This window comes from Phocoena sinus, chromosome 8 (genome assembly GCF_008692025.1).
Source record: "Phocoena sinus isolate mPhoSin1 chromosome 8, mPhoSin1.pri, whole genome shotgun sequence".
Taxonomy (NCBI): domain Eukaryota; kingdom Metazoa; phylum Chordata; class Mammalia; order Artiodactyla; family Phocoenidae; genus Phocoena; species Phocoena sinus.
In genome coordinates, this window is record NC_045770.1 from 61,764,053 (window position 1) to 61,791,427 (window position 27,375).

The following is a 27,375-nucleotide window of genomic DNA, read 5'->3' on the forward strand; positions in this document are numbered from 1 at the left end:
GAGGAATAAAATCTCAATCATAGGCCTTCAGTTCTCGGCTGGGTTGGGAGACCTTTCTTATAGACATGCTCTCAGTGCTTTCTCAGAGACCTCTGTAAACCTCTGTTATGCCCTCAGTGACCATATTTCATGGTATGATGGAACCAGCCTATACTGACTAATGAGAACCAAATGTCAAATGTTCAGGAATTTTGTAAGGCAGTTATTAAGCACAGCCATTATGAAAAATAAATTATATAGGAGCACATCCGCAAATATGAAAGGATAAGTAGCTCCAAGGGCGCATCCTTCTACTGAAACAATAAACAAGCAAGAGAAAAAACATCAGAATCAACTTTGTTGGAAATCTGGAAAATAATCAAAGGTCTATAGTAACCAAGTATCCGCTGATCAAGAAAAAGGCAACTTAAAAATGGTAGGGGAGTGTTGTGGCATTTTTACTTGCCTTTGGGCCACCTTCCTCCCCTGCCTGAGGGAATCTTGAAGATATCAGCCCACGTTCCCATTGTGAGACCCTTGTCCCTGATTTCAAAGGGAGAAGAGCAGACCTTGATCTCAGAGAATTGTGTTTGTCTATTTGGAGCCCTCTGGGGACTATCTGAAGGACTGATGAAAGGCAGTTTTGTGTAGCACAGAGCTGCTTCAGGGCACAAAAGCAGCCAAGTGGAGGGCATTCCTTGCAAACAAGAAAGGTAAATGGAAAACCCCTACTGTCTGGGGGAAGATGTTAAGGTTGAGACAAATAATAGACATGCTGAAACTTGGTAGGAAAGACTGGTGAGAGAGATGTTGTGTGGAAGTGGAACAGTAAAAAGTTCCCTGTGTGTAGGATTTATACCTCTAAATGATCCTTAGGTTCAGAAGCAGAAAGTGAAGGCTAAGGCAGAGTTGTAAAGGGCCAGGTTAAGCGTTGGAGGAATGCTAAACACTGAGCCAGTATGCAAAGCGAGCTGTTTTTTGTTTTGTTTGTTGGTTTGTTTTTTGTTTTGTCTTTAGGCAAAAAAATCTCAATCAACACATAAGCTCATGATAAGCTAAAGAACACATTTCAGAGAGCGCAAACCACAAATATCTTTAGAGAAAAAGGTAGAAAAGTACTAAACATATAACCAAAACCCACAGGAACAAACCAAAACAAACCCTGAGCACAAGAAAGATTATGATTTCAAGTGTTACTTTATTATAACATTCAAAATGTTCAAAACAAAACAAATTTTAAAACGTGCAAAGAAACAAGAAAATATGACCCATTCACAGAAAAATGAATAGAAACTATCATGAGGAATCAAGTCATAGAAGGTATTCAGCAAGACCTTTAATTCATCTGGCTTAAATATGCTCAAAATGCTAACACAGATCATGGACAAAGATTAAGTAACACCAGGGGAATGATGTGCCCCAAATAGTATATATCTCTGAAGAGATAAAAGGGGACCAAACAAATTCTGGGGTTAAAAATTACAATAACTGAAATGAAGAATTCACTAAGAATTTCAACATCAGATTACAGCAGGCAGAATTAAAAACCAGAGAAGTTGAAAACAGGTCATTTAAAATTATCCAGTTTGAGGAACATAAAGATGAAGGAGTGAACAAAAATGAAGAGAGCCTAGGAGACCTGTGGGACACCATCAAGCATACCACATACAGATAATGGAAGTTGCATAAGGAACAATAGAGAGAAATGATGTAAAAGAATTTTGAAGAAACTATGCCCAAAAAGTCATAATTTGATTAAGTACATGAATTTACACATTTAAGAAGCTCAGTGAACTTTAGGGAGGAAAAACACAAGAGGTCCACACTGAGACACTTTATGATGAAACTTTTAAAGGCCAGAGACAAAGAGAGAATCTTGAAAGCAGCAATAAAGAAGTGACTGTCATATACAAGGGAGACTCAGTAAGAAGAAGACTGGATTTCTTAGCAGGAACCATGGAGGCCAGATGGCAGTGGGATGACATATTTAAAGTACATAAAGAAAGAGAAAACCCATAATCCTATATCTGGCAAAACCATCATTCAAAAATAAAGAAGAGGGCTTCCCTGGTGGCGCAGTGGTTGGGAGTCTGCCTGCCGATGCAGGGGACACGGGTTCGTGCCCCAGTCCGGGAAGATCCCACATGCCGCGGAGCGGCGGGGCCCGTGGGCCATGGCTGCTGAGCCTGCGCGTCCGGAGCCTGTGCCCCGCAACGGGAGAGGCCACAACAGTGAGAGGCCCGCGTACCGCAAAAATAAATAAATAAAATAAAGAAGAAGTTAAGACATTCCCAGATTAGCAAATGCTGAGGGAGTTCATCACTAGTAGATATGTCCTACAGGAAATGCTAAAGGGAGTCCTTCAGGTGGAAATGAAAGAACACTTGGCAGTAACTTGAAGCCACGTGAAAAAATAACACAGGTAAAGAAATATATAAGCCAGTATTATTGTATTTTTCATTTGTGACTCCTTTTTCTTTCCCAATTTGATTGAAAGACAAATGAATAAAATGATAATGATAAATCTATGTTAAATGAGCACACAAAGTAGAAAGATGTAATTTGTGACACAACAACATAAAGGGGAGGAGGGATGGAGCAGTGTAGGATCCGAATTTTTATATACTTATGGAAGCTAATGTGATATTAATTCAACATAGATTGTTACAGGTTTGAGAGGCTAATTGTAAGCTCCAGGACAACCAATGCTAAAATAACTTTTAAAATATACAGAAAAGGAAATTAGAAAGGAATCAAAATCACACACTACAAAAAAATCAAACACAAAAGAAGGCAGTTAATGGAGACCTTGAGGAACAAAAAAGATACGAAACATATAAAAGACAAAGAAAAATGGCAGAATAAGTGTTTCTTTATCAGTAATTTTTGTAAATGGATTAAACTCTTTTCATTAAAAGGTAAATATTCTCGTAATAGAGTGAAAAACAAAATGCAATTATATGCTGTCTGGAAAAGACTCATTTTATATCCAAGACATATAGGACAAAAGTGAAAAGATAGAAAAGGGCACTCCAGGCAAATAGTTACTAAAAGAGAACTGAGGTATCTATGCTAAGATCAGACAAAATAGACTTTTAAGTCAAAAGTTGTTACAAGAGACAAGGAAGAACACTAAATATTGATAGAAGTGTCAACCCATCAAGAAGATATGAAACTTACAAACCTATGAACCTAACAACAGAACTCCAAACCATAGGAAGCAAACATTGAGAAGTGAAGACAGAAATAGACAGTTCTGAAATAATAGTTGGAGATTTCATTGCTGTACTTTCAATAATGGATAAAAACAACTAGGTAGAAGATCAGTAAGGAAACAGGGTAGTTGAACAACACTGTAACCAGCTAGATCTGATAGACGTAAACAGACTCTCCATCCAACAACAGCTAGCAGTGTTTCTGCTGAACAAATTTTCTCAAGAACTTTGTGGATCTTCTATAGATTTCAGTGGGGTTCACTCCTATAGACAAAAGCCACTTCTATGGTTCTTTTCCAGACAAACCCTTCTGGAAAAGCCTTGGCCTCCCACTGAGATGGTAGGAAGCAGTGACCAAAGCCTTGGCCTCCCGCTGAGATAGTAGGGAACAGTGACCTTAAGCTTCCTAGAGGACTTCTAATTTGGTTGATATCTGTGAGGCAAACGCTTATCTTCTTGAAAGGACCATTTTTGTGCCTGATTCCTTTACCTTTTAATCTTTCTGAGGTTTTAGGAAAAGGTTGTACAATCATAATCAACAGAGATTCAACACTGTGAATCTCTTTATTCTAATGGGTTTTGCCCTTTGCAGAGGCTGAGAAATTTCAAAATTGTAAGGCCTTGGCTCCTTTTTGTTTAACAGTTCTTTCCCCAATTTATCTTTCTTTTCTCACATTTTATCATAAGCAGCAAGAAGAAATCAGGAGGCACTTTTAACACCTTACTTGGAAGTCTCCCTAAGTATAAAACCAGCTTTTAAGTATTTCCTTGTACATAACTCCAGGACATAATTTTGCTAAGCTTTCTATCACTACATAACAAGAATCCTCTTCCTTCTATTTCTAATAACATGTCCCTCAGTTTCTTCTGAGCCCTCACTGCAGGATACCTAAAGTCTGGATTTCTTCTAACAGTCTGTCGAAGGTATATAGGCTTTCTATGTCATGCTCTTCAAAGTTCTTCTAGCTTCTGCTCACTTGCCTGATTCCAAAGCTGTTCCCAAGTTTTAGGTACCACTTCTAGGCACCAAAATCTGTATTCTTTTTATATTATCATATAATAGATTGCCACAAACTTAGTATCTTAAAAAACACACACATTATATCACAATTTCTGTCAGGAGTCTGACATGGCTTAGCTGGGTCCTCTGCTCAAGGTCTTACAAGGCAGCACTCCAGGTGTTGACTGAGCTGTATTTTCATCTAGAGCCTCAACTGGAGAAAAGCTGCTTTCAGCTTATACATGTTGACACAATTCATCTCCTTATGATTTTAGGACTGTCCACAGTTCCTTGCCACATTATCTTTTCTGTAAGCCCTCCTTCAACATGGTAGCTTACTTCTATAAGCCAGCGGGAGGGAAAATTATCTCTAAAGAAAGGCCGAGTCGCTCTTTAAGGTCTTTTCCCTGATTAAGTCGAGCCTAGCCAGGTTAATATTCCTTTTGGTTAATGCAAAATCAACTGATTTGGGACCTTAATTTCATCTGAAAAATTCCTTCATCTATGCCACATTCTATTAGCTAGCAACAGGGGGAGGGCATTACATAGGCCTCGAATCATGGAGCTACCCTCATCTGTGTGCCAAGTGACAAAATATGTAACATGCTCAGCCCAGTGTTTGACCTATTCTAAGGGTTCAATCAATGTTAACTCCTCCTATCATTTAATGTTTTTAAAGCCCTGTTGAAACCACAGTCTCAGTGCCCAAAGGGATGTGGGACTCAATGAGGTAAATCCCACTGAAGGGGAGGAGGACCTAAAGGAGGTTTCCACCACTAAGCCAAGGGAGAATTTGATTCTCCTAGTAATAAGAGTATGCCTCCCATTTTAGGAAAATCTGGAGAGAGGAGCTGTTAGTGGGGACTTGAAGAGCTAAACCGGAGAACGTAGAAGGAATACATATGAAGATTAGGTTCCAGGGAACTTTTCAGTGCATCAAGGTAGAGTGTAGGAAAGGAATTAAGGGAAGCATAGCCCAGGGAGTGTATGCCATGGAAACAAGTAGGATGGCTGTTATTTGGGGAGACATATAACCTTCAAGACATCCTTTTAGTTGGCCAAAGGGACTTGGAGTTTAGGTGGCTCAGGATTACAGCTGAGCTATTCTGTACATGGAGTTCATTTGGTGCCTACACCTATTCCAGGTGGTAGAGGCAAATTTTCAGAGAGGATATCTAATTAAGATTGGCCTAGGAACCAAAGTAACCAGAAAAGTGGCAAGTGTAATGGTGAAAACATCATGAAAAGAGACAAGGGCTGCTCGAATGGCATGGATAAGGCCCAAGGGCCATAGGATCCTATAGGACCAGGAATGGACATGTAGGAAAATGAGAAGCTCCCCAAGGTAGAGGAGCAGGCTCTAATCTGCAGGAGACCATGAAAACTGAAAGTAGAATGGCAGACCCACCACTCCAGGGAGCATAAATATAGGGTTTGATGACAATATATCAAGTACAGTAAAGATTGGGAAGCTTACCTACATTGGAGAATGAAAGGATCAGTCAAGACAGAAGGGTCTAAATTAAGGCCATGCTTTTTTCTTTCTTTCTTTCTTTTTTAATTTTAACTAGAAACTACATACCACAGCTGCAGTCAGGAATGCTGATCCTGAAGGTTAACTTTCAGAGGTGGCTTCCTGTCTCCTGGTGCTTCTGCCATGAGATAATGGGAAATATTAGCCATAGAAATTGCTGCAACATGGAAAATAACTTCCATCATTTTGGTGTAGACTGAAAGTTAAGGGAGATGCTGTGTCTCTTTTCTGCTAATGTTTTAGTTATTTTCTTGTTGTCTCAGAATGAGGAGTCTCTTTCCTTTAGGAAATGTGGGAGACTGTAACCCAAAGAAAGCCTCTTCAGCCTTTGAAATCCCATAGCCATTGACCTCCAAATAGGTTAGGAAGGAACCAAAAGGGTAGGACAGTAGCTGCAGCTGCTTTTTCTTTCTAAGACTTAGGACTAAACCTGTTGAGCTAGAATTCTCATAGCTGTCATTTCAAGGGCACAGACAAAGGCACATAGGGAGGAGGGCAGACTCCTCAATGATTGTCTCCACTGGAGAGGCTGGTTCAGATTTGGACAGATATTGTCCTGACACTGGAGTTGGGGAGTCTGTGTGTCCTGTTACACTGTCAGGCTCTTCTCACTCTGCATGAGTAAGTCTGCTGGGCATTGGATAGGAGTTGAATGTGTCAGAAGACATATTTCAAGATGACCTTCCCGGAAGGGAGCTAGCAGACCATGGATATATCCCCACATTAGGAGATGATCTGCCAGTGATTTGGGAGCATTGGTTTATACCACAGTGGACACAACCTTTGCTCACTAAGCAGAATGGTACAAGTAAGACTTTGTATTGACTAGAGAAAGTGTATTGTGGAAATCAATCCATATATTTAGTCCTTGCTAAAGACTGAGTCCCTGGTATTTATGTAACCTAACAAAATGATCTCTGCTGAAGACTAATGCAGTGGCCTTTACTAGGTGTATGTAGGTCCAGACACACTAGTATTTTCCTCAGAAGTAAATCAGTTTTACAGTTAAGGTGTATACCAGGATCCCTCCTTCCCACCCCTGTCTAGAGTGTCTGGGAAGAAACCCTTGAAGTCACATAAAAATTCAACTTTGTGAGTTCCAGCAAGGATCTATTAACAGTCGAAGACTTACATCCTTGTTCAAAGCCATGTTGTGTCTTTTCACTGACTTATTATCTAAGAAAAATACATGTAAAATGTGTGTATATCTGAGGGCTGTGTATAAGGCATTGTTCCAATAGTTTCCCAAGGCAACAAGCCATTCTTTGTAGCTTTGTGTGCCTCAGAGCTGATACTGGGGTTGTGTCAATGAAAGCGAAGTAGAGATATGGGTAGTAGGAAGAAGGATGAGGAGAAGAAAAGATGTCTTTTAGTTCTTGTCTACTTCAGTGTTGCCTACAGTGAAGGACTTGTGGCCAAGAGGTAGATTATTTGCCCATACTTTGTGGTGCTGGAAAGATTTTTTTTTTTTTTTTTTTTTTTTTTTTTTTTTTTTGCGGTACGAGGGCCTCTCACCGGTGCGGCCTCTCCCGTTGCGGAGCACAGGCTCCGGAGGCGCAGGCTCAGCGGCCGTGGCTCACGGGCCCAGCCGCTCCGCGGCACGTGGGATTCTCCCGGACCGGGGCACGAACCCGTGTCCCCTGCATCGGCAGGCGGACTCTGAACCACTGCGCCACCAGGGAAGCCCTGGAAAGATTTTGACAATGATTTCTCCACCTAGCTTATCATACAGTTTTGGTCTATTTGAATGCCAAATTATAGAGATAGATTTAAAGAAGGCAGAAATTGCAGCAAATTAATGGAGGTGTTAAGGATTGTAATGTCCTCACTCGCCTGACTGATCGAACTGGACTTGGTTTTAAACCAATTTAAAGTTAAAAGTATGAGTTAATCTTTCAAAGTAGTTGTTCTCAGTCTTTATTTTGGATAATAATCACCTGAGGACATCTTAAAAATGTGGGTTCCCAGCCCCACTCACAGAGAATCTGACATGGGATGTCTAGCTTATTGATCAGGAACTATGGTTTTTATAAACCCCCCAACTTTAATTTTATAATTAAATATGTTTTATATAATTTTATAATTATATATGTTTTTTCCAACCAAAGTTGGAAAAAACATAAATGTCCATTGATGGATGAATGGATAAAGAAAATGTGGTACATTTCTAATGGAATATTATACAGCAGTAAAAAAAAAAAAAGGAAGGGGGCTTCCCTGGTGGCGCAGTGGCTGAGAGTCCGCCTGCCGATGCAGGGGACATGGGTTCTTGCCCCAGTCTGGAAGGATCCCACATGCTGCGGAGTGGCTAGGCCCGTGAGCCATGGCCGCTGAGCCTGCGCATCCGGAGCCTGTGCTCCGCAACGGGAGAGGCCACAACAGTGAGAGGCCCGCGTACCAAAAAAAAAAAAAAAAAAGGAAGGAAATTCTGCCATTTGTAACAACATGGTTGGACCTTGACAGCGTTATGTTAAGTAAAATAAGTCAGACAAAGATAAATACCATATGATCTTACTTGCATATGGAAACGAAAACAAAGCAAAAACAAACTAAATGATACAGAGAACAGGTTGGTGGTTGCCAGAGGTGGGGGAGAGGGAGGGCAAAATGGGTGAAGGACAAAGGCTGAAATTTCCAGTTGTAAAATGAATGAGTCCTGGGGATGTTAATGTGCAGCATGATGACTATAGTTGATAATACTGTATCGTGTATTTGAAAGTTTCTAAGAGGAAGACCTTAAAATTTTTCATCATAAGGAAAACTAAACTAACTGTGTGGTGATGGAGGTTAACTAGACTTTGGTTATCATCTTGCAATATATACACATATGGAATCATGTTGCACAACAGAATAATATTATATGTGAATTATAGCTCAATAAAAAAAGTAATAAAATTTTAGCTTGCCTCTTAGTCTCTGCCTCCTATTATAGATTTTATTATTCCTTTAGCTCCTCTTTGGACTTGTTGGATTAACTGTGTCGAACAGCTTATCCAGTTAGAAACTCATCCTGAATTCCTAAGTCTAGCCATTTGGGGGTATCCATTCCTTTTTGATGGGGAAATGGTGATGTGGGCACCTTTTATTTCTTGGAAGCCCATTTTCCCTACTTTTTGCCCTAAACTGTGGTCCTTGTTAGTTACTTACTAAATGCTCGGCATTAGTTTGCTCTATTTGTTTGACTGCTCTGTATGAGAAGCTCTTGAATCTGTTATCTCAATCCTTGTTGTGGTCCATCTTTCACATTGCATCCTGAAACTTGTAGGTAAATCATTTACTTGTTTACAAAACTTGAAAACTCTTCATTTGTTTATGATATGATCAAATTACTGGGCCCTGGCATTCAAGACCCCTCACAATCTGGCAACAATTAACCCAATTCCTTTTACAACCACTCTTTTTCCTTTTCCTAACATCTAGTTCACTTACTTCTCTTAGAAACTATACTCTGTCATCTGTCCTCAGTCTCACAGTTTTCTTAACCCTGTGTGTTGAGGGGGAGCAGAATATGCCACCTCCAAATCTGCCACTTTGGCATGTGGACTGTTTTGAGCTGAAGGCAATTAAGACCCAGCAGACTCAGGAAAACTTTTTTTAATTTTTTTTTTTTTTTTTTTTTTTTTTTTTGCGGTACGCAGGCCTCCCACCGTTGTGGCCTCTCCCGTTGCAGAGCACAGGCTCCGGACACTCAGGCTCAGCGGCCATGGCTCATGGGCCCAGCCGCTCTGCAGCACGTGGGATCCTCCGGACCGGGGCACGAACCCGTGTCCCCTGCATCGGCAGGCGGACTCCCAACCACTGTGCCACCAGGGAAGCCCCAGGAAAACTTTTTACCTCTCCTTGAACTGCCTAAAAGAATCATATAGAGGGCCTGTACCAGAGAGAGCTATTACCAGAGACAACTTTTTATATCAGAAAGATGTACCTGCATGGCATGGCAAACATTTGCTTACCAATCATTTGTTCTTCTCATCTTGTGAAATGTCTTCCTCGCCTTTGAAGCCCTACACTCCTACTTCCTTCTCCTTAGCTTGGGATAGTATATATGCCTCAACTGCCAGATTGCTTTGAGTCTTCATGTCTTGGTGGGGATCTTGTAAGTATATAATTAAACTTAATTTTCTCCCGTTAATCTGTTTTATGTCAACTCAGTTATTAAACCAGCCAAAAAATCTAGAAGGGAAATTGTGTCCTCCCCTAAAATATTATGTTACATGAGCACTTCCCAGGACACTATGCTCCTAACCCAATTCAGGTTTCTCCTTATTTGTGAAGCCCTCCTTTATTCTTCCAGGTTGAGTTTGTTCCTCTCTTCTCTGTGCTTACCATAGCACCTGTTACTTACATGAATCATAATAACAAAGTTAAACTGTTCTTGAGTCCTTTACTCCTGGAAAGCAGTGATGGTTAAAGAAATCCATCCACCCTTTTGTGTTCTGAGAATTAGTTTACTGCAAAGAGCCACCTTTCCCCATATGACTTATATAAACTCATCTGTGTGTCCCTTTATTACTTATAGGGAGGCCAGACACAGACCCCCCCCCCACCTTTTAAATTTATTTATTTATTTATTTCTATACAGTAAGTCTTTGTTGGTTACCTATTTTAAATATAGCAGCAGACACAGACCCTTTAAATTCCATTCTTTGCCTCATAAAGGATTCACTGAGCTGTTTGTCCCCCTGATCAATTGGAAAGTGTTTGAAACTAAACATTAGTTAAAATTCTCTCCTTTTCAGTCCCCTTAACTTTGACTCACCCTCCTCCTGACCCTGCATACAACCTCTCCTTAATGATCCCTCCTGAGGATAAAATATTCCCTGATTATCCCACTCCCTCTATACTGTGTTCTTCTTAGCCTGCTGACCCTTTCCTCTAAAAGAATATTCCTTTCTGCCTGGCCTTTGAGATGCTTGAAGCTCTATGTTTGGATTATTTTCTCTATTACAATAGTCTCTTTCCCCATTGCAATAATCCTTTCAAATAGTCTCTTTTTACCTAAGTCTATATTTATTTTTAGTTGACAATAAAAATTACCAAGTTGTTTGTTTCGATAATGTACTCCCTTTCCCCCAGATTTGGAGCTGTTTATTGGAACAATGAGAAAGCCAGGTTCCTATTTGTGTTCTTAGCATGCCTTAATCTGCCTATGTCCCTGACTGTCCCTATGCCTGTTTCCATCAATTTCTGTTTTTATTTTAGTCTCTGAGTATGTCATTGTATCTCTTTGTCCCATTTCTGTCCTTTTCCTTCACCTACCTGTCTCCTTGAGGCCAAGCTCCTGTCTTCAGGTTGCTCCAGAGATATTAGAGAGAAAGTAGAGCTGGTTCTTTCCCGGAGTCTGGTAGTTTGCTGACTGAAATCTTCAGCCTAGATTTCAGCTGCCTCTGTGGTAAAACGGCCTTATTTTATCCTCCAAACAGGAAGTGAAAAACTGGTTTCACTTTTGGTTTTGTTTTTTCACCCTTTAAAAGAAATCAGCTGATTTAAAGGAATCCTGCTTATTTATTTATTCATTAATTCATTTATTTGTTTATATTGTGATTCCTGGGTGTTAAAATAACTGCAAATGCAAGACTAATGTTGGTATATGTGTGTGCATGCATGTGTGAATCAATGGTGGAATGGGGTGAACACCAGATAAAGAACATGGGAGAAACAGGATAGGGAAAGAATTTAGGAGAAGAGACATGGGCACATTCGAGTGTCTTCCTCAGGGAAGTTGCTTTAACTAATTTACTGTTCTAGCTCTCAAGTCACCCGAGGACAAAGAGGAAGCATGCTCTCAGTGCTAATGCAACTTCTTAGGTTTTATTTCCTATAAAAGATCTCTCTAGAACTTGCTGTTTTTTTGTTTGTTTTGTTTTTTGTGGTTGATTTGGAAATTAACCATGTTTCCAACATTGTATTAGCTGATTTGGATGATTCAACACTACCGCGAGATAAATTCTTAACAGCATGTTGTGTGTTTATGGTGAGAAAGAGAATTTTACAGTTGTCTATATTTTATATTAGAGCTTTTTAGTAATGTTAAAAATCTGACTGTTTTCTCTCACACCTAAATCCCATGTAAAGCATTTTGTTTCATTGATTATTATCTTACTGCATGATTTAATTCATTATAATTTTGCTTGTAGATCAGTACCTCCTGCTCCCGTGTTCTTCTGTCTCAAGCTTTATATGTCTACACACGTCTTCTTGGAGGTGAACATCATACTCATTTTTCCCAGGTCCTCTAGAAATTCTACCCACATTGTTTCATATTTCCCCTTCCCACTCCCAGTACACCTGCACATCTCCGCTACATGGACCTCTACTGAGCTCTTCTGCACTGTGCTCTCAGAGCAGTTATACCACTCTTAATGATGCTCCTGTCATGTTGTGCTGCGCTGTAGCTGTTGCTTGTCTATCTGATTTCTCCCATCCCCCAAACCTGAAACATCCCACCTCCCCGTGTTCGTCCCAGTTGTGGGGGATCTGTCTTCTTCATCATTATATCCCAGATGTAGTGCATGAAACATATAGATGAACAAAATGTGTGATGATTGAATAAGGAAATTATCATATCTGTCAGAGCTTGTTTCCTTAGTTATATGTGAGGATATTAATATTATATATTAATATATATTGTATTATATATATTAATATATAATATTATATATTAATATATATTATATAATATTAATATTAATTTCAGTGAGTTGACATGAGGCACAAAGAAGGTATAAGGGCAGTTGGCATGGTGTGCTAACAATAAGACTTCACTTTTCCTACTTTTAGAATAGGAGTGTAGATGTTTTCTAGTAAACAGGAGTTTAAATGTCAGTCATTAATTTGAGTCCGGGATCCAACAGTGACTAGCTATGTTTGCTTACGTCTTGAGTGTGGAGAGGGCGACCTAAGTAATGAGAAGCAGCCAGGTGGTGGAATGAATTTGTGCCAGTAGCACTACCCACCTCACGTACATTAATGAGAATAAAATGAGATAGGTTAATCCCAGCCAGTGCTTGGCCTGCAGCAGACATTCAAATATGAATTCTTTTTTCCCCAGCACATAATTTGTTTGAAGATCTAATCTGTCAGAACAAGAAACATCAAGTGGAGTGTCTTCAGCTGTAGTGCTCCTTCCAGTGTTTAATTTGATTAAGATTTCAGTAAATGTGTAAATTAATGAAGGAGTTAAAGCAATCCCATAGAATCAAAATCAGATTCACAAACAGGTTCATTTCACCAGTTACCTCCTGTTCCTCCAGATCAACCCCCAATACAGAGGACAGACTCTTGGTTTCATCTTTTAGTTTTCTCTCAATTCCAGGAAGTGTTTGTTTTTAACGTGAACTTCGGTTAAATGATTAGTGAATGTTTTTTGAAAGATGTTTTCTCTAGGCTTTTTTGTTTCTTTTTTTACTGCCAGTTTTTAACTTACGTTCTCTTTGAAAAATTCTAGCCTTATTCTGAATAAACTGAGGGAAAAGGAATTCACCCAGACCTCTGCAGTGATACTAGAGAGAGCCAGTAATCCACCCAGGGTTCCATCCAGGACTGAAACTAGAGTGAGGCAAGAGAGGAACCCAGGGTAGAATGGAAATTGAGAGTGAGAGAGTGCTTAAATTTTGTACTCTAGGTGCCTCACTTGCTTCACCCTAATTTCAGCCCTACTTTCAGCTTCGGCTAAAAATCCTGAGGAATGGGCCAGTCCACCTCTAATCCATTGATTACAGAGAGAAGGGCAGCTGAGATCACTGGGTCTCTCTTGCCTGGCATTTTCCCCTGACCCTTTCCTTTTAGCTGGCTCATCTTTGGCTAAGAGAATATGTCTTTTGAGGGAGTCTTTTGAAATCTGGTGGGTGATACTTGCCAACGAAGAAAGGGGGTGGGTGGTATTTCTCCTCTTGCCCTCTTCTTTCTTTTGCCTAGTCAAATAATTAAAATGACATAAGACAGATTAACAGTAGAAAATCAAATTTAATACATATATATGGAGGATTAACATAAGCATGAGAAATTTGAAAGACAGTAAGGCAAGATGAGGTACATTTATTTATTTTACAGGACTAAGGAGAAGGAGGTAGGGGTCTGGGATTTCAAAGGGAAGTAAGGTGATTCACAGGGAAATGTAGAGATTTAATGTTTGTTAAACAAATGTTTACTGGGCCATCTAGAGAGAATAGGATACAGAAGGACTTTGATCAAACTGGCCTTGCTACCACTACCCTGTCTACCACTCCTCGTTCATAATATACTGTAGTTATCTATAGTGTTATATAGTTATCTATAGTGATATCTCCCTCCTGGAACAGTCTGTCTATATTAAATTATCTTAGGCAGTTAGGTGGAAGTTCCAAGGTTCTTCCTGAGTCTTTTGGACCTTGCTTGTCTGGAAATAATCTGCATGGCAGTGTGGCACATCTTGGGGCAAGCTTCACTGAATCCCATCAAAAGAGAGGAAGACGGGGAAGAAAAATCAGATAACCTAGGTGTTTTAGTAAAAACACAGTTTTCCTTTGTTTCAGTGCCAGATGCATGGAGGGTTTTCCCCACAGCAAGCAATTCTGCAACACCAGCCTGTTGTCCTACAATTTAACTTGATTCTGACACTATGTATCTTCCTAGATATACTGTTGGATCCCACAGTTTAAGGGCTCAGTCCCAGGAGACTGCTGCTGGCTTCAGATGCCAATTGCAAGTAGTAGGTCCCCAGGTTACCCTCAAATTCTGTCTGACTTGGCTACAAATCAGAAGTTCCCAAGACCGCCTCTTCAGGTTTGATGTATTTGCTAGAGCGGCTCAAGGAACTCAGGGAACACTTACTTATGTTTACTACAGGTCTGGGTGGGTTTTGAGTGCAGGAGATTCTGTCTCTGTGGAGTTGGGGTACATCACCCTCTTGGTATGTGGATGTGTTCACCAAACTGAAAACTCTCCAAACCCCATGCCATTGGGATTTTATGGAGGCTATCACACATAATATTGATCTATTGTTAATTTCATTTCCAACCCCTCTCTCCTCTCTGGAGAATGGAGGGTGGAGGCCTGAAAATATGAAACTTCTTATCATGGCTTTGTCTTTCTGGTGACCATCACCCATCCAGGAGCCCACCCACAGTTGCCTCATTAGAACAAAATATACTTCTACCACTCTTATAACTTAGGAATTTATGAGTTTGGAGAACCCTGTGTCAGGAACTGGGACAAAGATCAAGTATATATTTCTTATTATAAATCACTATATCATAAAGGGAAAGACATTAGTCTCCTTGAAGTCATGTATTTATATGGAAAGTGGACTTAAACTCCATTGTCACCACTTTCTAACTATGCAACGTTGGGCCGCTCATTTAATCTTTCAGTGTTTCAGTAACTAAGCTGGACCCTATGAGGCCTTCCCAGGACAGAACTGCCTGCCCTCCCATGTGCTCAACCTGCCTTGTTTGTAGAAAAGCTTTAGTCTCCCAGGAGTCCCCTGAGGAGGCCTGGCTCAAGAATTAATGATTGAAAGAATGTAAACTTGTAGTAACAAAAAAATAGCAGTTGGGCCAGGAGAACTGGTAACAGTAGGTCAGCCATATAGCAAAGTCACAGAATCTTTAGTTCCCTCCTGAAGTACATAGATAATGGTGTCTGATGCAACTTCCTGAGTTGTTTTGCAGATACTATAAAACATCCACCAGATTTAAGAAGTTAACTGCATGATGACTGTGAGCACATGGCCCCCAGACTGACTGGAGTCTGAAGATTGACAATTTTAACCCCTGTGACACCACCGTTACCTCACCTTCAACCAATCTGAGAATTATGCACAAGCTGATCATGCACCTGTGATTCTCTCCCTCACCTTGCCTTAAAAAAAAAGATTTTCCTGAAATCCACTGGAGAATTTGGACCTTTTGAGCATTAGCTGCTCATACTCCTTGTGTGGCCCTGAAATGAGCACAGCACATTCCTTCACCACAACCTGATGTCAATAGATTGGCTTTACTATGCGAGTGCTAGTGGACTCAAGTTTAGTTCAGTAACATTTCATCTTACTACTTTTCATTGTATTGATGAAATGAGACAATTCTGGGCTTAACCTAAAGTAGGGGCTCAAAAAATTATTTCTTTCCATCTCTTCTTCCCATTCAAGTCCTGCTTAAAGGACCTTCCAGTGTAAACTCCATCTCAGCCTCAGATGGGGATATTGAAACTGTTTATGAAAAACAGAAGATGGAATTCAAGGAAGCTTCCATCACCAAGCCAAGAGGAGAACCTCCTATGCCTTTCTAGACATTATGACAATTTTTATAATTGATGATATTGAATACTCTAGAATCCAGGATAAATATACACCAATATGAATCTAGAAAAGTAAATGTACAGAATTTGTAGTGGATGGGGATTTAGGGTGGCCCCTATTTGACGAACCTGAGGGATTTTCAGAATGGCCAGGTGGAGTGCAAAGGGCAATCAAGTCAGAAGCTTAATTCGGAGGAGTGGCCACCATGGAAGTGGTAAGGATGGACTTAGGGAATAGCTGCCAGTAATATGGGAGCAGTTGTGGACTTTGCTCACTCTGAAAGGGATTCAACTGCATTCTGGTACCATTAGTGAATATTGAGAGCATTAGAAGAGATTACTAATTACTAACGGTACCCCTTGGGTTTGGGGTCATATTGAGGGGGAAGGAGATCCAGGATTTTTGTTAGTTTGGTCAAATAGAGACTTGGAGTTGATGTAATTTGGGATACCATTTTAGGGGAATATTTTTGAACCCTCAAACTGGTTATCCCAGATATCTTGTTTACATATCCAATTCAAGCAAGTCTTATTGGTTCTACCATCAAATATATCCTGAATCAGGCCACAGACCATGTGTAGCACTAACCACCATCCTTATAGAAGCTGCTATCATCTCTTTCCTGGATTGTTGCAGTAGTCTTCTAACTCATTCCCTTGTATTGTCATTGTCATTGTAGTCTACCCCATCTCTCTCAGTCTATTCTCCACACGGTGTGGAGAGTGACCCTTTTAAATTGAAAGCAAGATATCACTCCTCTGCTTAGAAGTCTCCAGGAGCTTCCCATCTCACTCTTAGCAAAAGTAACATTTCTTGCAATGTCCCACAAGGCCCTATATCAGTTTCCTCTCTGACCACTCTGTCCTTTGTTTTTATGTGCTACAGCTATACTGGCTTCCTTGTTGGTCTTCAGGCATGCTTCCATCTTGGGGCCTTTGCGCTTATTCTGTTTGAAGAATTTTTTTTTCCCCAGTCATACCTTCACTTTCTTCAGAATTATGCTCATATTTTACTGTACCCGGAAAAGTCTTTCCTGATGACCCTATATTAAATAGCAATCCTTTATGCCCAGTACTCATTAACCTCTTTATTTTGCTATAATTTTTTCTTCTTAACACTTATCATCATCTAACATGCTATTTATTTGCTTGTTTATTTATTGTCTCTTTCCACTAGAATGTAAGTTTTATAAAAATCGGGACTTTATCTTTTTCTTCGTTTTAACTCTTGAGTCACTACCTTTTAGAATAGTAGCTAGAACAGAGAATGCGGTTCAATGACTTTGAACATATAAAATAGTAATAGTTTCTTTATTTTACCAAAATTGGATCATATTATATACATCTATTTATAATTTACTTTGTTTATTTCATATGTTCTCATATTTTTTCTCTGTAGATGTACAAGGAGTTGCCTCATTTTTCTTAATTTCTGTATTAAATTCTGTTGAAAAGATAGACCACTTTTCTTCTTAGCAAGCTCAAAGTAATGAACTTTTAAATGTTTTTCACATTTTGTTTTTATGTGCAATTCTATGACAAGTACTTTCCATAATTAGCTTGTATGTGTTTATATATTTACTTAGAATAAATTCCTAGAAGTAAAACTGTTAGGTCATGTCCTTTTTTAAGGCTTTTGATATACATTATGAAATTATCCTCCAATGTACTAGTTTATATTTCTACCAGCAGTATATAGACTTTTCCATTTCCATACTTGCTGGTTAACAGTGGCATAATTATTTATTTTAACTTCTGTTAACTTTTTATTTTGTTTCTTTTTAAGCTTATTTGGATATTAATGACATCTAAGATTTATTTATATTTTTTATTTCAGCTGTTTGGTTATGCATTTTAATATTCTACCCATTATCCTATGATGTGTTCATTTTTTCATGTTTACTTATACATTTTAAAATAAACTACATATTAAAGATGGCAAAATTTTGTCTTTATTATATACAGCAGATATTTTTTCTTTTCTGTTGTATCTTTAAATGTAATTGTTTTTGTTTTGCTTTATTTTTGCTACGTAAAAGTTTTAAATTTATATGAAATCAGATCTGTCGATATCTTCCTTAATATTGTCTGGTTTTGGTTTTAGGTCTTTCTCACTGAAATAGTATAAGTTACTCAAAATATTTGTCACTTCTATGGGATTTTTGTACATTTGGATTTTTATGTAAAGTATGTGTCATTATCTATCAAATATTTTTCTAAATGATATACCATTTTTTTCCACTCACATTTGTTGAACACCCCTCCTTTCTGTACTTACATGAAATGCTGACTTTATCTTATATCAAATTTCTGTTTTTGGCCTTTTTCACTGAATTCTTTGATCTTTTAACTTTTGCTTAATAGCATACCATTTTAGTTGCTTGTGCTTTATAAATAAGTGTAATATAGCATAAAATGTGAGCAATTTTCTCATCATTATTAATCTTTTAATTGTTATTTAATGGATATTCTTATACAATTATCCTTTCAGGTGGTCTTTATAATTATTTGGTCAAATTCTCTTATGAATTCTGAATATAATTTTTAGTATCTTCTTCTAGCCAAAGATCCACCTGAAGGGAACTTCTTAAGGTCTCTCTCTCTTTCTGCCTCTGACCTGACCTCATCTTTTTGATGACTTTATAAGTGGCTGTGTGATCTTTTTAGTAATTTTTGTTAGTCCATCTGTGCTTTGTCACTCCCACTAAGGATGTGATGCTCTTGTATTCATTTTTATTCTGCTTGCAGTTGGCAGAGCTCTTGGATTATAATATGTGGTCAGGAGATAATTTCTGAATGAATTGATGATTTTTCTCTCTGTCCTTCTCTAAACTGAAGTTTCTGCAGCTTTATGGGGGGATAATACCGTGCAGAAGTTTCACTAAGAGAAACAGATAGAATAACAAGTTTAGTGGGCCTAGCACAGGGCCCTACCAAACAGTTAAGCTTTGTTTTTTGTTTCCCTCTCCTTTGCTGTGGCATCATCATGGTAAGAAAAGAATGAGGATTTTTCAGCCAGATATATTTAGCTTCATTATTTTTTTGTTTTGTTTTTGAAGGTGACTTTATTGAAGTATAATTCTTAAAATAAAATTCACCAATTTTAAGTACATAATTGATGAGTCTTAACGAGTATATTCCATCACATATTCACCACTAGGATAACAATATAGAATATTTCCATCATTCACAATTTCCCTCTTGCCCCTGTGCAGTGGATCACCTCTCCCAACCCAGAGCCCCAGGAGACTACTGATCTGCTTTTCATCACTATAGTTGTGTTTGTTGTAGAATTTCACTTAAATTGAGTCATATAGTGCATATTTTATGGTGTCTGGCTTCCGTCATTTTGTTTTTGACATTATGGTTGCATTTAGCAGTGGTTTCTTTAATCACCTGTTTGGTTTTTTGTTTGTTTGCTTGCTTATTACTGAGTATTCTATTGTATGGCTATACCACAATTTGTTTATCTATTAATTCTTGATAGCTGAAGGTTATTTCCAGTTTGAAGTTACCACGAAGAAGCTGCAATGGGCATTAGATTATAACTCTTCCTATGGATATGTTTTCATTTCTCTTGGTTAAATAACAGTAAATAGGAATGCTGTGTTTTGTTTTGTTTTGTTTTCTTTGACATCTTTATTGGAGTATAATTGCTGTACAGTGTTGTGTTAGTGTCTTCTGTACAACAAAGTGAATCAGCTATATGTATACATATATCCCCATATCCCCTCCCTCTTGAGCCTCCCTCCCACCCTCCCTATCTCACCCCTCTAGGTCCTCACAAAGCGTCAAGATGATCTCCCTGTGCTATGCAGCAGCTTCCCACTAGCTACCGATTTTACATTTGGTAGTGTATATATGTCAGTGCTACTCTCTCACTTCATCCCTAGCTTCATTATTGAACCTCCCTGGTTCAATACTGTATGGGTTAATGCAGATATATCCCTCATTTTATGGTCTATATCTTAGTCTACACTCAAACCAGGTTGTAATCCTGAAGATCACATCTGGGCAGACAGGATCCCTTTTCTTGTATTTGTAATTTGAACTTCTGTGACCCTCTAGAAGGAAGAGACCACATAACTTGTTCTATGCCTTTCAGGCTTTTCTTCACTATCTTGTGCTTAATTGTGCTCCAATTTGTGAATATGTCTTTGCTGTCCCTCTGTGCTCAGAGGATGCAGTGGGTGGAACCAGACCAGATGTTGCCCTGCTTCTCATTTCCCCGAAATGAAACTTCAGCGTGGCTTTGCAAGTAATGTTTGTTTGTCTCAGTCATTTAAATCATTTAATGGAGAAAATATCCATAGATTCAAAAACAGTCTTACACAAATGTTCACATTTCTTACTTGGCTTCTTCCTTGTTAATCATTGCAGAATTTCTGTTTCATTTCTCAGTACCCAGAAATAAGCCGACTTTTACTGTCAGTAGGGATTTTGGCTAGAGCAGAAAACATTTGTCTAAAATATGGCTTTAAGTGAATAGATATTGTACTCTTTTCTTTACTTCATAATTGAAAAACCCCAGGACATCTCTGAGAAGGAAACAAACTTTCAAACATTGATCCAGTGACAGCTGCCTTTCAACCAAGTTAGAGTTTGGAAAGATAAAGGCTCTAGCATTTGAAAAAGTTGAAGTTGACCTGTTTTTCTAAGTATAAAGTATAGAAATTGTGATATTTGAGTCACCAGGTAGTCTACTCATTTCCCATTTGTAGTATCTGGTGATGTTAGAAGGCTGCAGCAATGAGCTGTCTCCTGATTAGGTTCCCTGGATTTTCACCTGTCTCTCTTTATCTTCCCTCCACTCCACCTTCAGGACACTGGGGGTTAGAAGATTGTGGTGGGTAGGAGATAGAATTCACATTGTGGAATTCCTGGCTCCAGGCTTTCTGAGCAGGGGAGCATGTTCTTCATTGTATGGGTTGTCTTTGAGTTTCTGACTCAGTTGATTCTCTTGTGTATGTTTGTGTGGGGGTGAATCTGCTCATCTTCTGTGAGCAGCTCAGGCTGTGGCTTACCCTGGCCTGCTTTATCCACTATCAGTCTTGCATCCATTTTCAAAATCTCCCATCCCCTCACAGACCCTCTTCTGTTCTCATCATTATATTTACATCAAAAAGGTTTCTGTGTTTGTTACTATCATTTTAGCAGAGTCTCTGAAGGGAAAGGGAATAAATATGTGAGTTCAGTCTGTCATCTTTCCTTGGAACCCTACTGGCTATTAAACTGGCTAATATCAGGAATTCCCTGGTGGTCCAGTGATGAGGTCTTGGCACATCCACTGCTGAGGGCAGAGGTTCAATCCCTGGTTGGGGAAGTAAGGGAAGTAAGATCCCGTAGGCTGCACAGTGTGGCCAAAAAAATTTAAAAATATATATACAAACATACACAGGCTAACGAGTCTTTCTTTTTCAAAAATCCCTTCATCTGCCACCTCGTATACCTTCACCTATCACTCTGCCTTCATCCTTGGCTTCTCAGAAACTTTGTGAAAGAATTATCTATGCTCATTATCTTTACTTTCTCACATTCTACTCTCTCCTACCCGCTCCTGGCTGATATCTGCTGTGTCAGTGTACTTAAACAGCTCTGGATACGGCCGTCAGTAGCTTCCATATTGCTCAAGAGGCAGGTTTTCTTTTTTCTTTGTTTTGTTTTAGTGTTCTCCTTATCCTTAGGAGGTGTTAAAGTTAACTGAGTAAATTAAAGATTAAATTAAAGATCTCTTTGGCTTTATTTAATGATTCATGTGCAGGTCAGAGTCCAATCTAGTAGACAGAAGAGATCTCTGAAGAGCTGTACAGTGAAGTAATTTTATAGACAGTGGGGAAAAGGAACAAGGAAGCTGTGCTAGGCAAAAAGGCAGATTGGTTATTTCCTTATAGGAATGGCAAAGATTTATCAGGCAGATTACCTAACCAGTGCTGATCAGGCAATTCCTGATAGACGGACTCAATTTTGGACGTGTTATCTTGTTGTTGTTGTTTTTTTTGCGGTACGCGGGCCTCTCACTGTTGTGGCCTCTCCCGTTGCGGAGCACAGGCTCCGGACGCGCAGGCTCAGCGGCCATGGCTCACGGGCCCAGCCGTTCCGCGGCATGTGGGATCCTCCCGGACCGGCGCACGAACCCGTGTCCCCTGCATCGGCAGGCGGACTCTCCACCACTGCGCCCCCAGGGAAGCCCTGTTATCTTGTTTTTAACAGAGCGTGTGACAATGTTCCTGTTTCTTGAAACCACCACTGACTTTAATGACACAGCACTTTTCTTGTTTCCCCCTTTGCGAATCTGGCTGCACTTCTCTTCTGCTGGCTTTGCACGCTCATCGCACTCTGTAGAGACATGCACTACTGTATTTCGTTATGGCCTCATTGTAAAACCTTCCTCATCTACTCTGTACTCTCACTCTAAATGACCCCTTGTCTTCACTGGTCAACCATATGCAAATTATTTTCTTATTTGTCTGTCAAGCGTTGTGTCAGAGTTCTATCCAAGGGATTTATTACAGGGTTGTGATCTCATGCAATAAAATGACTGTTGCATCTGTGATTAGTGCTGGGCCTGAAGCCACCAGGACAGGCACTTGGGGAGGTAAGATGAACATGACACGGGGGAGGATAATGGTAAACTGGAATCCGTGAGCATGAGCTGAAGACTGTTTTGGTCTCTTACAGCCTCCAGTCATCCTATCACCTAACTCTGATAATTCAGGTGATCTGCAAAAGAAGCTGGTGCCCTTTATCACAATATCAAACTCCTACCTAGCTTACATGTCGGAGAAGATGAAAGAGGGAAGCTGGATGGGAGCTGATGGAGGTGTCGCCTGAACCACTGCCCCACATCTACAAGGTGAGTCAGTGACAACATCTGTGAGCTGCAATAGTGTCCCTAATCAGCTTTCTACGTGGAATACAAAGAATATAGCTGCTTCACCTCTGCCTTCTAAATCTCACACAGAATATCTCTGTGGTCTACACTAACCTTGAACTACAAAGGGAAGGAAATTCTAGAAAATGTAGTTTCACTTTAACTAAGTAGACACAGGACAACTCCACTACAAGTCTTGAGTTACAGGCCCATAAAACTAGGGTGACCACATAGTTTGCTTTTAAAATGGGGCACTTTAGAGAGTGAAACATGATGGGGCAAATGCTACAATCCTCACAACAATCCAGGCCATCTATTTCAGAACATATACTCTAAACCTGCAAATCATCTACTCTAGAGTGGACCTCTCAAAGTATTTCCTCTAAGTGCAGTTTCTGACGCTAGTCAACTTTACTCTTATTTGCTGTAATCCTATCATCATTCTAAGTTGTATTAAAGAGACACATTTCTATGGCAACCAAAATTTTTTCCCTGGCTTTTACAGTCTCCTGCCATGATGGTTTCTCTAATAATGGGCTCTAAACATATTGTTTTCCTATTTTCCATTTACTTCCGCTTTTTTCCCCCATGGAATCTTCTCAGTTTAAGTGAGTTTTAAACTTTGGCTTCTTTGTTTGTGTTTTTAAATCGGTATTTGGGCTTTGTGTATGTACTAATGGCCTTGTAGTTTAATTTGGGGGGCACCATAATTTCAGGAGTTTGTCTAAATTACATCAATTCATTTGGTGATTAAAAACCTATTTGTTTTCAAATTCACATTTGAAAGTTTTTCATTACTTTTGTTTTTTTGCGGTACGCGGGCCTCTCACTGCTGTGGCCTCTCCCGTTGCGGAGCACAGGCTCCGGACGCGCAGGCTCAGTGGCCATGGCTCACGGGCCCAGCCGCTCTGCGGCAATGTGGGATCTTCCCGGACCGGGGCACGAACCCGTGTCCCCTGCATCGGCAGGCGGACTCTCGACCACTGCGCCGCCAGGGAAGCCCTTTCATTATTTTTTGATCTCAGAGAAGCATCCTGCCTAAAATATTTTTCAGAACAGAGATAGAGGATTGGAAATTCCCGGGTTTAGTGGATCTTTTCCTTTGCTAAACAAGATTGTCCTCTCTCTTCAAAATGTTCTCCTTGATGAGTCAATATTCCATCATTCTCAGGAAAATGGGAGAAATTTTAAAAAGGAATTAAAAGCCAGATAGGAAAGCAGAGATTCATGGCTGAATGCTAGAAAATTTATCTCAAATGACTGCTTTATGTTTATAGTGATCATTTAAGAAATATGGATACCTAAAAACTTGGAGGAAAAATCCAAGAAGAGGAGGAAACCAGATCAGGAACAGACTAATGTAAGATGAGCCATGGTCTGAAGTAGAACACAGCTGAATCTGTATTCCATGCATGGAGTCAACACACACAGGAAAATAACCAAGAAGTGACCTTTTCAACAGTATGATTCAAAGACATGTTTGGTAGAAGAGGAAGTCATGTCTTTGAATGACACTGAGAAGTAGCCACTTTAAACTGTCACAAATAAATATCATTACTAGCTTTCTTGGGAAGTATAACTTATTGAAATGATAAATATTTCTTAATTAAAAATATAACTTGAAGCAATAGTTTTCCTGCAGACTAGATCTTGGAGTAACTGTTTCTTCTAGGAGTGGTCAGATTTACCAAGTACGTGAAGAAAAACTTTCTGTCCTCTTGACTTCAGTGCTTCTACCTGCACAAGTGGAGAAGGAGCCCCAGAGCTCTGTGTTATCTTGGCAAGATCCCTTTACTTCTCAGTAGTTTCCCAAACTCACAACTCTGCCGTCACTCTCTGCCTTGAGCCTAAACAGTTAACCCCAGATTTACGGGTTGAATTGTGTCCCCTAAAAGATACGTTAATAAATCCTCACCGCCCCCCCCCAGTTGCTCAGAAGGTGACCTTATTTGGAAATAGGGTGATTCCAGATGTAATTAGTTAAGATGAGGTCATATTGGAGTAGGGTGGCCCTTAATCCAATATAACTGGTATCCTTGTCAGAAGAGGAGAAAGAGACACACAGGCAGAATACCATGTGATGATGGAGGCAGAGATTGAGGTGCTGTAACTGCAAGTCCGGGAATGCCAAAGGTTGCCAGCAAATCACCAAAAAATTTGAAGAGGCAAAGGAAGATTCTTCCCTACCGGTTTCAGATAAAGGATGGCTCTGCTGACACCTTGATTTTGAACTTCTAGCCTCCAGAAACTTGAGACAATGAATTTCTGTTGTTTTAAGCCACCCAGTCTGTGGTACTTTGTTACTGTAGCCCTAGGCAACTAATATACACGGTATATGCTTATGTCCTTCATCTCTATGCTTGATACAAGAAACCCACGGTGTACAGTTCAGCATATACCTCTGTATGTTAAATTCTCATACGATTTAAACAGCCTCCTTTTGACTATATCTCATGCCCCTGTCTAAATCTGAAATCTTTTTCTTGTGTCCTGTGGAACATGAGGTCAGACAGCAAAACGAAACCAGACTTTCCTGTAAAGTCAAAGCTTCCTGTACTAACATCTCAAATACATCTGGCACATTCCCTTCTAAGGAATTTTAAACTTGCTGTTATCTTCGTTCAGAATGCTCTTCTCTCAGATAACTGAATGACTCCCTCTTTCAATTCCTTTAGGTCTTTAATTCAATATAACTTTCTCAGAAAGGCCTTTCTAATCACTTTATGTGACGTTGCCATCCTATGCTTGCTATTCCCTTTCTATTTCTCTTCCCTGATGTATTTTTTGGAAGTATAGTTGATTTACAATATTATATTAGTTTCTGGTGTACAATACAGTGATTCAATATTTTTATAGGTTATACTCAATTTAAACTTATTACAAAATAATGGCCATATTTCCCTCTGCTGTACAATATATCCTTTTTGCTTATTTATTTTATACATAGTAGTTTGTATCTCTTAATCCCTTACCCTTTTCATCCCTGATGTGTTTTTTACCTTAGCACTTTCCACCATAAAATGTAATTTATAATTTGTTTGGAAGGAAAAATTCAATAGGGTGTTATATAAAATTGATATAAACACCTAATAATAACTTAAATGAACTATTAAAAAGTGCTGACCTGAAAGAAATAGACTGTAAGATATTTCTCCAACAAAGATGGGTTTATTCAGGATTAGCAGAGAATTGCAGTTTGGGGTCTGCATCTTTGGCAAGCCACATGCAAGTCCCCACACAGTAAGGGAAGGAGAATACTTTTATAGAAGGAGTAAGGAAGTTGGGAAGGCCATAGTAAACAAAGAATCCATGGCTTTTCATTTTGAGTCCTTGACAGGAACAAAGAGGAATCTTCCTTCTTCCTGTTGGACTCTGCTATTGTCCCAGAGTGTGAGAGCTTCCTCTTTGGTCTCCTGACTCTATTTAATTGAGGTTGCTGTTTATTATTTTTTTTACACTTTTCCCCTTTTTATCAAGATTTTTCTCTGAAAGCATTGCTGATCGAGTCAGGTTTTCCAATTTCAGTGGCTTTTTTGCCCATCTGTGCCAGGAAGCACCTTTCTTCCTGTAAGTGTACTGTGAGTGTAGGGTCTCACATTGGAGGGAAAGTGCACAGATTGGAAACCTATTGGAGTCACATCTGAGTAACGAGGGGTAAGAGGGAGAACTCTCAGGCACTTTTTATCTGAAGCCCATATATTATCAAGATCATAGACATTGGAGGTCATCTGAAGTTTTACGTCATCATCAAAGGTTTGGTGACAAACTTCCAACAAACCTAATCTGGATATCTTGGGAAAACTGTCTCATGCAATGTCATCTGATTCAGTTCTGTGAAATCTTTACTTTCAGGTCACCAGTTGATGTGCTGTCCAATCAGGATTTGATGCTTTCTTTACATATGTCATGTGAATCCAAGAGTCTATCTATTCCTTGGAGTTTGGTGACACAAGGATTGGTTAGCAGTGCCCGAAAGAGACCTCTCCAACTAGGTTGAGGAGACCTTCGGAGGTATCTCTTCCAAAAGATGAAATCTCCAGGTTGCAAACTTTGATGCTTAAGATCTTTGTCTCTTGAGAGTGCACTATGAAATGATTGATGTACCAAAATATGGTTATTTTTAATAGAAGCAATTAGGCCTTTGCAATATCAGAGTATCTCTCCTTTTATCAGTTTTGGATCAAAAGAATCAGGAGCCAAGTGCATTGGGCATCCTGTGACTCTCTCAAAGGGTGAGAGCTTATGAGTTCCAAAAAGGGTAGATCTGAAATGTAGAAGGACCAACAGCAATGATACTGGCCAAGGTATTTGGAGGGCCTGTACACATTTTGCAAATTGAATCTCAATAATGCTGTTAGTTTGTTTGACTAAACCAGAACATTGAGGGTGATAAGCAAAGTGAATATGTTGTAAAACCAGCATAGTTGTTGAAGTATCTGTCCAGTAAAATGGGTTTCTTGGTCATTATTAAGTTCGAGAGGAGTTTCCTAGGTAGGGATTA

General features: G+C 39.5%; 2 protein-coding genes across 2 annotated transcripts in view; one reads left to right on the forward strand and one right to left on the reverse strand.

Annotated features, from left to right (window-relative positions):
* Positions 1 to 11,108, reverse strand: part of LOC116758789 (interferon-induced very large GTPase 1-like) — a 29,531-nt gene extending 18,423 nt beyond the window's left edge. Inside the window, 1 exon segment of the mRNA XM_032641969.1 lies at positions 10,988 to 11,108. The gene's annotated coding sequence lies outside the window, so the exon portion shown is untranslated.
* ZNF215 (zinc finger protein 215) overlaps positions 1 to 27,375 on the forward strand; it is a 150,482-nt gene that overhangs the window by 54,808 nt on the left and 68,299 nt on the right. The window contains exon 2 of the mRNA XM_032641977.1: positions 22,682 to 22,856. The gene's annotated coding sequence lies outside the window, so the exon portion shown is untranslated. The remainder of the gene's footprint in view (positions 1 to 22,681; positions 22,857 to 27,375) is intronic.